The sequence below is a fragment of the Hyaena hyaena genome, unplaced genomic scaffold (genome assembly GCF_003009895.1).
Source record: "Hyaena hyaena isolate Hyena2069 unplaced genomic scaffold, ASM300989v1 scaffold_1664, whole genome shotgun sequence".
NCBI lineage: Eukaryota > Metazoa > Chordata > Mammalia > Carnivora > Hyaenidae > Hyaena > Hyaena hyaena.
Window position 1 is genome coordinate 167,139 of NW_024082300.1, and position 12,344 is coordinate 179,482.

A 12,344-nucleotide genomic window follows, 5' to 3' on the forward strand; every position below is an offset into this window, starting at 1 on the left:
AAATACACATTAAAAACAATTTTAAATATAAACAGCATTCAGTCTTTCACCACTAAGTAGGATAGTTGTACTGGGATTTTCATAGATCCCTCTTATCAAGTGGAAAAAGTTCATTTCTATACCTAATTTGTTGAATTTCTGTTTTTTTTTCATAATTTTTTTTCTGTATAATTGAGATAACCATTGAGATAATGATTTTTCCTTTATTTTATTGACACAGAGTATCACATTAATTGAATTTTAGATTGTAAGCAAATTTTGCATTCCTGGGGTAAATCCCATTTGATAATGGTTCTTAGTGCTTCTATATGTTACTGGAACTGCTTTGCTAGAATTATGTTGAGGATGTTTGTGTCTACATTCATAAGGGTATTGAGCTGTAGTTTCCTTTTATTGTGACACATTTCTCTGGTTTTGATGTAAGCATTACATTGGCTTCATAGAATTAAGTGGGACATGTTCCATCCCCTTTCATGATTTAGAACATGTTGTGAATGACTGCATTAATTTTTCTTTAAGTAATTGGGGGAAATCACTAGTAAATCTATCTATGGCTGAAATTCTCTTTATGAGGACATTTAAAAAAGAATATTGCTAATCAGTTTCTTTCCATGTTTAACTTTATTCAAATTTTCTACTCCCTGAGTTATTTTTGGTTGTATCAATACCATGGTTATCAAATATATGACATTTCTACACTTTACAGACACAATAATCATTGCTTTTTAAGTCAGTGAGAGAAGAAAGGGAAGGAAATATCCAATCATGCTATTTCTTACAATTACCTTTGCTGGTGTTCTTTGTTTGTTTGTTTTTGAGTTAAAATTACTCTCTGAGTTACTTGTTTCTATTCTAAACAATATTATTTCTGTAAGTCATATCTGCTAGCAAAAGCTTATTTCGTTTTTTGTTTATTTGGGAATGTATTTATTTTGCCTTCATTTTCTACATCCCACATTTCTTTCAGGCTTTGTTCATTTTTATTTTTTCCCCTCCCTATTATTCCAGTTGCATAATCTCTCTGTTGATATATGTTCAAGTTATTGATTCTTTTAAAAAATAATTTGAATATTGCTGATACAGAGTATTACATTAGTTCTAGGGGTAGAACGTAGTGATTTGACAAGTTTATACATTATACTACGCTCACCACCAGTGTAGCTACCTTCTGTTACCATGCAACACTATTACAGTATCACTGATTATGTTGCCTATCCTGTGCCTTTCATCCCCATGATTTATTCATTCCATAACTAGAAGTCCTTTTCCTCCACTCCCCTTCACCCATTTTCCATTACCCCCCATTTCCTCCTGGCAACCACGAGTTTTTCCTCTGTATTTATAGATCTGATTTCTCTTTTTATTTGTTTATTCATTTTTTAAGAGTCCGCAGTAAATGAAATCATATGGTATTTGTCATTCTCTGACTTATTTCACTTAGTATAGTAATCTCTAGGTCCATCCATGATGTCTCAAATGACATAATTTCAACACTTTCCATAGTGGTATAATTTGTGTGTGTGTGTGTGTGTGTGTGTGTGTTTGTGTACCACATCTTTCTTATCCATTTGTCTGTTGATGGACATTTAGCTTGCTTCCATCTTTTGGCTATTGAAAATAATGCTGCAGTAAGTATAGGGATGCAGATATTTTTTTGAATTAGAGTTTTGGGTTTTTTGGTTTGTAAATACCCCGTAGTGGAATTATTGGATCATATGGTATTTTTATTCTTAATGTTTTGAAGACTTCATATGGTTTTTCACAGTGGCTATATCAAATTATTTTCTCACCAGCAGTATATTAACTTTTTTCCTGCAAATTCTTGCCAATACTTGTTATTGCTTGTCTTTTTTTATTTCAGTCATTCTGATAGGTGTAATGTGATATCTCATTGTGGTTTTAACTTATATTTCTATGATAATTAGTGATGTTAAGCATCTTTACATGTGTCACTGAGCATTTGCATGTCTTTTTGGAAAAAAATGTCTATTCAGATCCTTTCCCCATTTTTAATCAGATTTTGGGTTTTTTTTTCGGTTTTGAGTTGCATACTTTATACATTTTGGATATTAATGCCTTACCAAATATATAATTTGCAAATATCTTCTTCCATCCATTGGGTTACCTTGTCATTTTATTGATGGTTTCCTTCACTGTGAAAAAGCTTTTTACTTTGATGTAGTCCCCATAGTTTATTTTTGTTTTTGTTTCCCTTGCCTCAGGAGACATACCTAGAAAAATGTTGCTACAGCCAATGTCAGAGAAATTACTGTCTGTGTTTTTTTCCAGGATTTTTAAAAGTTTATTTATTTTGAGCCACAGAGCCAGGAAGAGGGGCTGAGAGAGAGAGAGAGAGAGAGAGAGAGAGAATCTCAACCAGGTTCTGCACTGTTAGCATAGAATCCAAAGTGGGACTCCATGAGATCATGACCTAAGCCAAAATCAAGGGTCAGACTTTAAGTGACTGAGCCACCCAGGCACCCTACTTCCAGGATTTTAATATTTCCAGTCTCACAATTAGGTCTTTAATGAATTTTAGTTTATTTTTGTATAAGGTGTTAGAAAGTAGTCCAGTTTTATTCTTTTACATGTCACTCTCATGTCACTCTCCAGTTTTTTCTTTTTAAAAATATCTGTCTACCTAACTATCTATCATATATCTATCTATCATCAATCAAGTTTTTATTCAAATTCTAGTTAATTAGCATACAGTGTAACATTTGTTTCCGGTGTACAATATAATGATTTAACACTTCTATACAACACCAAATGCCCATCACAAGTGTACTCTTTAATTCCCTTCACCTATTTCACCCATCCCCCCACTGACCTCCCCTCTGGTAACCATTAGTTTGTTCTCTATAGTTAAGAGTCTGTGTCTTGGTTTGCTTCTTTCTCTCTCCTTCTCCTTCTCTCTCTCTCTCTTTCCCTTTGTTCATTTGTTTTGTTTCTTAATGCCAGATCATGCCTACTCAAGCTCCTCTAACGCCTTATTGTTTAGATTATTATTTTTTTCAACTCTCAAATTTTTACTTTTGAATACTTTCTATTTATTATTTATATTATGTATGTGATGAGACATAATTATCATGCCTTATTCATATTTGATTATTGTTTTATTTGGTTCTTTGAATATATTTTTAACATCTTATTTGAGTATTTCTCTCCTAAGTCCAACACCTAGGCCAGCTTACAGGCAGTTTCTGGTGCCTTCTTTCAGTTCCCTGTGTTGGGTCACACTTTGCTTTTCCTTCTATGTCTCACAGGTTTTAGCAGAAAACTTGATAGTTCAGTTAATATACTGTAGCCAGTCCAGATACTGATCTCTTCTCCCCATTAAACATGTTACCTCCTTTTATTTGCTTAATGTTTTCACTGGACAATTTCAATAAAATCTATTTCCCTCACAACCTGTGGTCTCTAATGTCTATCTTTAGAGGGTTTAGTCTTGGACATATGTACAATTATCCAATAACAGTTGTTTATGTATGTTTTTCTTTTACTGTCTCTTTCTCTGATCTTTTTATTAAACTAGCTCTGTAGTTTTACATATAGCTTTTGTCTACACTAATTGTTGGCTGATTGCTTTATTATTTTTGACAATGACCTGGGACGTATATTTCTCTACAGCTTAACCCAATTAAATTTGAACCCCTTTGTTGGAGTCATAACTGAGTTTAGCCTTGGGGCTTATTTTAATAAATTTAGTCTTTGAGGCCTAACCCTAGAAGGGCTTTTCCTGGTTCTTGCTATAAAACTTTATTCTTGAATATGATTTAGGTTGTTGCAGATGCTTCTACAAAAATATTTGTTTTTTGACATTGCCTTTAGATTTGAACTTCCCCATGCTCCATTTCAAGTAAAATCACTTTTTTTGGGGAAGAGCTACTGAGGTCTTTGCCCTTTTTGTCTCCCTGTCCCCCTGCACAAATCCTCTGTGCTGCTGTCCCTGATCATTAGGATGTGGACAATGGCCCACTTCTATAAAAGTGACACCCTTTCTTTATCAACAGAGAACTGAAGAGGATCAGTAATCTCTGATCTTCCCAGCTTGCCATTTCTGCCAAAGAAACTCTACTCTATGAAGGAACTGGGACAAGATACATTGATGTCCTGGATTCTCAGGTATCCTTGTTGAAAGTAGAGTTTTCACTCTCCAATTGAGAGCTAGGTAGATTAAGAGATTTTCTGGCAGCTTTTGTTTGGAATAAAGTTTCTGTAACATGGAACTAAAGTAGATGAGAAATTCTAGTGGTTTGCATCTCCCAGGAAGATGTTATCATCCTAAACTTGGAGCTAGAGACAGGAAGCCTTATATTCTTGGCTGCACTCTCTTGAGAGAGAACTTCTTTCATATTGAACTGATGGAGTGGGAGTGGGTCATGACTCAAATGCCACAGACACTTATTCTTCTTAATGAGCTTTAGTATTTTCTCCTGAATAAATGTTTCTTAATTTCCTGTATGTCCTTAGGTCAACTTCCATAGACTTTAAATATATTAAAATTTTTTTTTCTATTTATGGTTATTTCACTAAGGAGGGTGTCCACAGGAATCCTCATCATAACATTCAGGAAGCCCCCTTACACCTTTATTAAGAATTTTTAATTCCTTACTTATACTTTAAAAATAAATCTAAGTTTCTTAAAACAAGAATAATTTATTTTTGAAACAAAACCCCAATAAATGAGCATCAGAAAAATAAACATCTGACATTTTCTCTGGAGGAAGTCCACAAGATAAGCATAGACTCTATCTATACCCAAGTCATAAAAAGTGTATCTGTACACTTAAGATGAGCTGCAGGAAAGACATAGACTCCTTTGAAGAGAACATTTCCATCAATTACCACAACATAAGAAAGCAAAAGTCTATTCAGTTTACAGTTGTGGCTAGCATAAAAATGGTTAAGGGAAGGTTTCAGACCCTGAAATTCTGAGACCATATGACTCTAAAGCTTAGTGGGGTTTTTTTTTTGTGCGAGTTTTTTTTTTGTTGTTTTTTGTTTTGTTTTGTTTCCAGAGAGAGACACAGCATGAGGGGGGAGGAGCAAAGTAAGAGAGAGGGAGACAGAATCTGAAACAGGCTCCAAGCTCTGAGCTGCCAGCACAGAGCCCGATGTGGGGCTCGAACCCACGAACCGTGAGATCATGACCTGAGCCAAAGTCAGATTCTGAACCAACAAGCCACCCAAGTGCCCCAAAACTTAGTGGCATATTACTTAAACAATAATCTATACCAATGTACTCACTTCATAGGTGAAAATGCTGTGGAACATACAAATATATTGTCAGAGCTGGGATGAGGCCCTTAGATTGCCAGTTCTAGGTATTTACAATGGGAAACATCATTGGACCTATTATTAGTTTCACCCCTAAAAGACAGAATTCTCTGAGAAAGCATATTAATTCTTGCAAAGACTTAATTTGCATCTATATTCTGGCACCTTCTAGATAGGTAAACTTAATGAATCACTCATATGAGTTGGGGAAATACCTACTATTCAGCATCCTAAAGCTCAAAAGTAGAGTCGCCTGGGTAGCTCAGTCGGTTAAGTGTCTGACCTTGACTCAGGTCATGATCTCATGGTCTGTGAGTTCAAACCTAGTGTCAGGTTCTGTGCTGACAGCTCAGAGACTGAAGCTAGTTCAAATTCTATGTCTTCCTCTCTCTCTGCCACTACCCTGCTCATGCTCTCTCTCTCTCTGTCTCAAAAATAAACATTAAAAAACTTAAAGCTCAAAAATATAATGTTAGAATAGTAAAATTATAAATAACTTTATAAATTCCAAACTACTTGTCAATCCCAGGAAATCTAGCCATAGACAACAGAACTCAGGCTGGCTAACCTAGAAAAGTAGTTGATCAATGTAAGATTGCATAGTTTAAAGGATGAGTAGGAGGGTTGGGGAAGTAGGCCTAGCAAACAAGCAGGCACAGGTGGAGATAGGTCCAGACAAGAATCCAGGTGATATCAGTCTGGAGACTAGTGAGCTGACACTCCATACCTGGCCAAGCCCAACCAGGCTTTCACTGCCATACTCTGCTCTCCTCATGACCCTGTTGATCATTATCTTTCCCTGCCCTGAGCTCTGATCTCTCCTTCAAGATTACAACCATCCAAGCTGAGTCTTCCAGGGAAAAGAGGGTGGGGTCACCTAGCTACTCCATCTTCCATGGTGGGGAAAGGGTATCGAGATGCTAAGCAATCCCACATGGCAAATTCCCCCTTCAACAATTATTGCTACTATGATCGATTTGATCCCTCCTCAACTCTGAAAAGCTGTCCAGAAGGTTTCACCTTGCTCTGAAGTTCAAGAACACTGAGACCATACAGACCAAGTGTCTTTCCCAGACCACAATATCAGAGGTTCAGGGAACAAAGCCAGGAGCACAGTGGCCCTGGTATTCCTTCCCTTACATAACAGAACACAGTCCCACTTGCCAACTCTGCCTTCTCTTCCATTCTGAAATCCATGTCAGTCCATGTAACCTCTGAGATAGCAAAATACATTCTGTGCCTCTCACAGACAGATATTTCACACTGTGTAACTAACCTCACACATAAAATCATGCATTATCAGAGTCCTTTACATGCCATAATTTCACCCAGCTTTCTAGTATCCTCATTGCTGTAGGACAGAAAGCAGGTGACAGATTTACCAAGACAAATCACACTCCAAGGAAGCCAAAGGGGAGTCCTGGGTATGAGGGCAACTGGGCTACAGATATGGGACAGAGATGTCCATTATTCTGCTTAGGTTTTAGTTAGTGTTTCCTAGGAACTCAGCACTGGGATTCGCCAGCTGAGAGGAAAGAGAGACAGAAAATAAGACCCTTTAACTATAGGAGCTCACTCTTTAGGTAAATATAACCTAGATTTAAAAAACCCTTGATTTCAGCTTAGGTCATGATCTCATCGTACATGAGACTAAGCCCTGTTTCAAGCTCCGTGCTGACAGCACAGAGCCTGCTTGAGATTCTCTCTCTCTCTCTCTCTCTCTCTCTGCGCCACTCCCCTGCTTACACACACACACACACACACACACACACACACACACACACACACATACTCGCTGTCTCTCAAGATAAATAAATATTAAAAATAAACACAAATAACTTCAATGGTTAGTGAGGACTCAGCTCAGTAGGGGGTAAAACATACTTTATTTATTTTTTTTAATGTTTTTATTTATTTCTAGGAGAGAGAGAGAGAGAGAGACAGCATGAGCAGGGGAGGGTCAGAGAGAGAGGGAGTCACAGACTGAAACAGGCTCCAGGCTCTGAGCTGGCAGTCAGCACAGAGCCTGACGCGGGGCCCGAACCCACGAACCGTGAGATCATGACCTAAGCGAAAGTCGGACGCTTAACCGACTAAGCCACCCAGGCGCCCCGGTAAAACATACTTTAAAAAATTAAATTATCTCTTGTATTTATTTTCTCTTGTATTCTTTTCAACATTTTTATTTTTAAAATTAACATTTAACTCTGACTTAAAACCTCAAAGTTATTTTTTAATTAGTTTTTTTTTTTAATTTAAATCTTAAGTCTTTAAATACAAGGTCTTAGGTAGCATTTGGTCTTAGGTAGCATCTTTTGTTTCTGAAGCTGGACAACTTCTAGAGCTCATCTATCACCCTAATGAATTAATCCTTTTTGAAGACTTCAATGCCATCAGTATTTTTCTGGTAATTTTTTCTAACTCATAGCAGCTACAATACAAGTTCCACGTCATTCCTTCAAGATTTAACTCATCTTTTTGGGCTCAAAGTTCTGAACAAATCACACGACCTTGTTCATACATTACAAATATATTTTGCCCACAAGAAATTTTGGATTTCAATAAAAGACTCACTCTGTTGAGAAAGGATGTAGACATAGCAATGAGTAAAACCCAGCATTACCCCCAGGTCACGTTGGAAGGGAATGCAACGTACAGCCTCTCCTTTCTATTTCCCCACTATTGGTTGACCAAAAGCTTCTTTATCTTTTCAAAGAGCCTGAGTTCCACACTGATGTGATGGAAGGTCTACCACAGGGTTCCTCTGGAGCTCTTCACAATGACTGTGTGCCAATTCAGATGGATGATGATATGTTCTGGGATGCTTCTAAGACAGTTTTTATTTTCACAGTGTATACAGCAAAGAGCTCAATGTTATTCTGATTTTGAAGTTTCTCCCTAAGCCACCTCATCAAATGCCATTACTGAAGTTACATGTTCTGTTCTGTTCTTTAATCTAACCTGTCTGGAAAAATAACTACAGAAAGAGGAAAACAACTCTTTGTTATGTGATTTGCTACCGGTGTTGGTGGAAAGCCCTTTTGGTCTTTTTTGAGCAATCTGGTTTGGTGTTGAATTGGCCATTCCCCATATAAATGCTGTGTAGGATTACTCTGGGGATATTGTTGTATGTTATCTCAGCCCCTTTTGCCACTGAGCACTACTTCACTCTTAGAAAAGCCCAGGGAAGTACCAGTTTCCAATTTATATTGTGAGAACATAGTATGTCTCTGTCCTCTACTGGGTCCTGAATACCAAATGCAGAGAAGACACCCACTCAGCACCCTTACACAGATGTACACATTGTGACAGATGGTTTACTTTTTATTATAACTTCTGTAGGCTCACAGAGAAAATGAGAGCTGTTTGGGTTCTGGTGTTCAGTCAGAGTTTCTTAGCGGGGTTGAAAAGACTATAGATGTATGTAGAAGTTGAAGCTGATTTCATCATGCTGGAACATCCACACAAGCAAGAAACCTAATCAAATATCTGGACACATTAAAGCCTGTAGACTGTTAGCAAGTGTTGAATCTGCATCTTAAAATAGTTGATTACCATGCTTACAGCACATCAGTCATTATTCCTCTGACTCATAACTTTGGAATTAATGGATAATGAATATGACATATTAAAAAAAGTTTTTTTGTTTTTTTTTTTTTATGAGGAAAAACACTTCCAGAATGGTACAGTCAGGACCAGTGAAAATCTGTTCTTCTGCAAAAGTCATGAGAACACCAGCAAAAAATTTCAAAAGCAACTTCTTCAGAATTCTGGAAATTAACCAAGACTTTCTGCATCTGGGGGAAATGGCTGAATATCAGTAATGGCAGAGCTTTGTGAGATTTAAATTTATCTTATTTCCATTCCACTATCCCCAGTTTTGTTGTAACTGTGGAAACTGACAGGTATCAAAGTAGCATTGGAAAACATCAGCCTAGTAGCCACTATACAGGGTAGATGTAGAATTCCAACAAAAGGCCCATTTGCTTAGAATTATTATGTAAATGATCTGGCACTTTCCTGGAAAACTCCACTCACAGGTTTTGTTTTAATTTGATCTACCTAGAATACATTCAGTGCAAACAGCTTTTTCCCAAGGTTATCCATCAAAACAATCAGTGAAAATTGTTTAACAATATAGCTACTTGATGCTGGGAGCCTCACGGGCTCTGCTGGATGAAAGTCACAGTAAGGAAATGGCAGTGTTTGCACAGCTCCTGCCATGAGAAACAAAAACTGGTATCTCTTTCTGCTACTACTGGCTCATGTTGGAAATGAGGCTGCTGGTATTGACCAGGCCTCACAATATTCCAGATCGGACCGATATTCCCCACACAGATTGCTCATAAGGAAAAGCATATTCCTGCCTTTTCAAAAGAGACTTCAGATGAAAGCATTGTGGATGATTGTCAAAAGGCTCTTCCTATGGGCCTTGCAGATCCAAGACTTAGATAATAAAGGGGGCTAAGGACACAAGAGTTACAATTGAGTCTGGCCTGGAGACAAAGAGCCTAATTTAGAGTTAAGGACAGATATCCACCCCAACCCAATTGTTTCTGCATGGAGCACCATCCCCCCACCCCCTAAGGCATTTGTGAAGTATTTGGAGTGACTTATTCTGGCCTTGAATATGCTGATTGCTCCCTGTGAAGGAACCTATTGAGGAACTTCTTCTTTTGTGATTATGGAGCAAACATTGAGTTTCCTGAAAAGACCTGTTTTTCTTGATACTTCGCCTTAAACAAGCTATTGACTCCTGCCCCCAAAGAACTAACTTCACCTTTTTTATGCTAAAAACATTGTCTTGTATGCTAAAGATACCTTCCTTCCCCATATGATAAGCATCTAAATACCCTACCTCAATCACTATTGATAAAGGTTATGCGGGAGTCTTCTACAAATCATGTTCTGGGGAATTCTGACATATCAAAGAAGCTTGTCATCAGAAATCATTGTCTAAGGCAAATGCCACTTCTGTGCCAGCCCTCAAACAATTATAAAATAAAGTTGAGCCCCAGTTAGAGCAGAGTTACCTGCCTGGGGACCAGAAAGAATCTTGGGGCTCTCTTACTCTCTCCCTTGCCGACACCGTCCATCCTTCAGGGACCCCTGAACCTGCTGGAGCCTGCCTCCGACAATTTGATGTGGTAATAACAATTGGGGCTAAACAAAGCCACCAAAAACCTTAAAAGGAAAAACTGAGGAATGAGATGTCCAAAAAGTGGCTCTGAAAAGTTCTAACAGATTTGTGGGAATCTAGAAGTTATCATGCATTTGCAGGTCTGCCCAGGAAAATTCTGGGATAGCCCTAGTCTCTACCGTGGGCTGACCTTGAGGCTCTCCTTATGCAAGAAGTAAGGGTAAGGTACAGTTGTCAACTGCCTGGCTGAGTGCTAAAGGTGTGTCCTACTAACAGAGCCCCTGGCTAAAGGCTCATATAATAATCAGATCAAAGTGTGTAAGGAGATATCTGTACAATCTTTAGCTGACCACTGAGATAACCAAACACAAACGTCAGATGCTATACACTGACAAAAATGGATTTTACAGAATTTGTTCAAGAAAGTCCCTTAACAAACAACTGTAACAATGAGGTGGTACTAGCATTAGCATAGAAATATTGATCAATTGACTATTATCAAGAGTCCATAAATAAACTCGTACATTTATGTTCAATTAATTTTTAATAATGGTCCCAAAATAATTAAATGGAGAAGTAGTGTTTCAACAAATTTTGTTAGGACAATTGGATGTACACATACAAGAGAATGAACTTGAATTCCTATCTTTCATTATATGACACACTCGTGTCTAAATACTTCTTTTTCCTCCTCATTATTCTGGATAAAAATGCCATATAATGTTATCTCCTTTTGTTTAAAACATGGCCATAATACAATTAGTATACTTTTTATATAAAAAAATTAAACTTGGGGCTCCTGAGTGGCTCAGTCTGTTAAGCGACAAACTCTTGATTTGGCTCAGGTCATGATCTCATGGTTCATGAGTTTGATCCCTGCATTGGGCTCTGGGCTGACAGTGTGGAGCCTGCTGGGGATTCTCTCTCCCTCTCTCTCTACCCCTCCCCTGCTCACTCTCTCTCTCTTTAAAAAATAAATTTAAAAACTTAAATAAACTCTTTAAAATAAAAAAAATAACTAGTCAGTGTTCAAATTTTTCCTGTTTACTTATAAATATATTTTTATAACAGGATTTGAATCAGGATCCATATTTTGCATCTTCTTGATATATAGGATCCTCCCTCCAATCCCTATTTCTTTTTTCCTTGCAATTTACATATTCAAGAAAGTAGGTAATATTATTGAGCTTCCCACATTCTGGATTTTGCTGATTGCATCACTGTAATGCCATTCAGCATGTTCATCTGTTTACTGAATTTTCTATAAGCTGGAAGTTTAATATAAAGACCTGCTTTGATACACATTTAACAATGTGATATGGCATTGTGTTTCCATTTGAATCTTTGGATGTAGCCCAAATAATTCTTAACGACTTCCCTGCTTTTATTTGCCTTATTATGGCCCATTTTGTTTTCTTCTCCCCGGACTAAATGTTATGCTTATTAGCCTTTTTGAAATAGTTCCACAGATCCCCAAGTCTCTATTTACTTTATCCATAATTTTTTTTCTTTCTGTTATTTAGATGTGGTAATTGTTATTCAAAATTCTCTGCTCTGTCATCTCCATTTTGCTCTTGAGCCCATCTAGCATCTTTCATTCAGATGCTGTAGTTTCAACTTCTGGTATTTATTTTATTTTATTTTTATAATTTTTCTTCTGAAAATGCTTATTTTTCTGTTAATTTCAAGTTTTTTCTTTTACCACACAAAGTAAAATTATTATATCTACCTTATTTTTTTTGGTTTTTATTTCAACATCTGGGGCATTTCAGGGTTTGCATCTGTGTCTTTTCAGATGATAATTAACCAGATTCCCCTAGTTGTTTGTTGCTTACATGTTGTAACATTTTGAATTGTATCCTGAACATTGTTAATGTTTCATTTTGTGGACTCTAGGTTCTGTTACAAATGTCAGATGTATTTT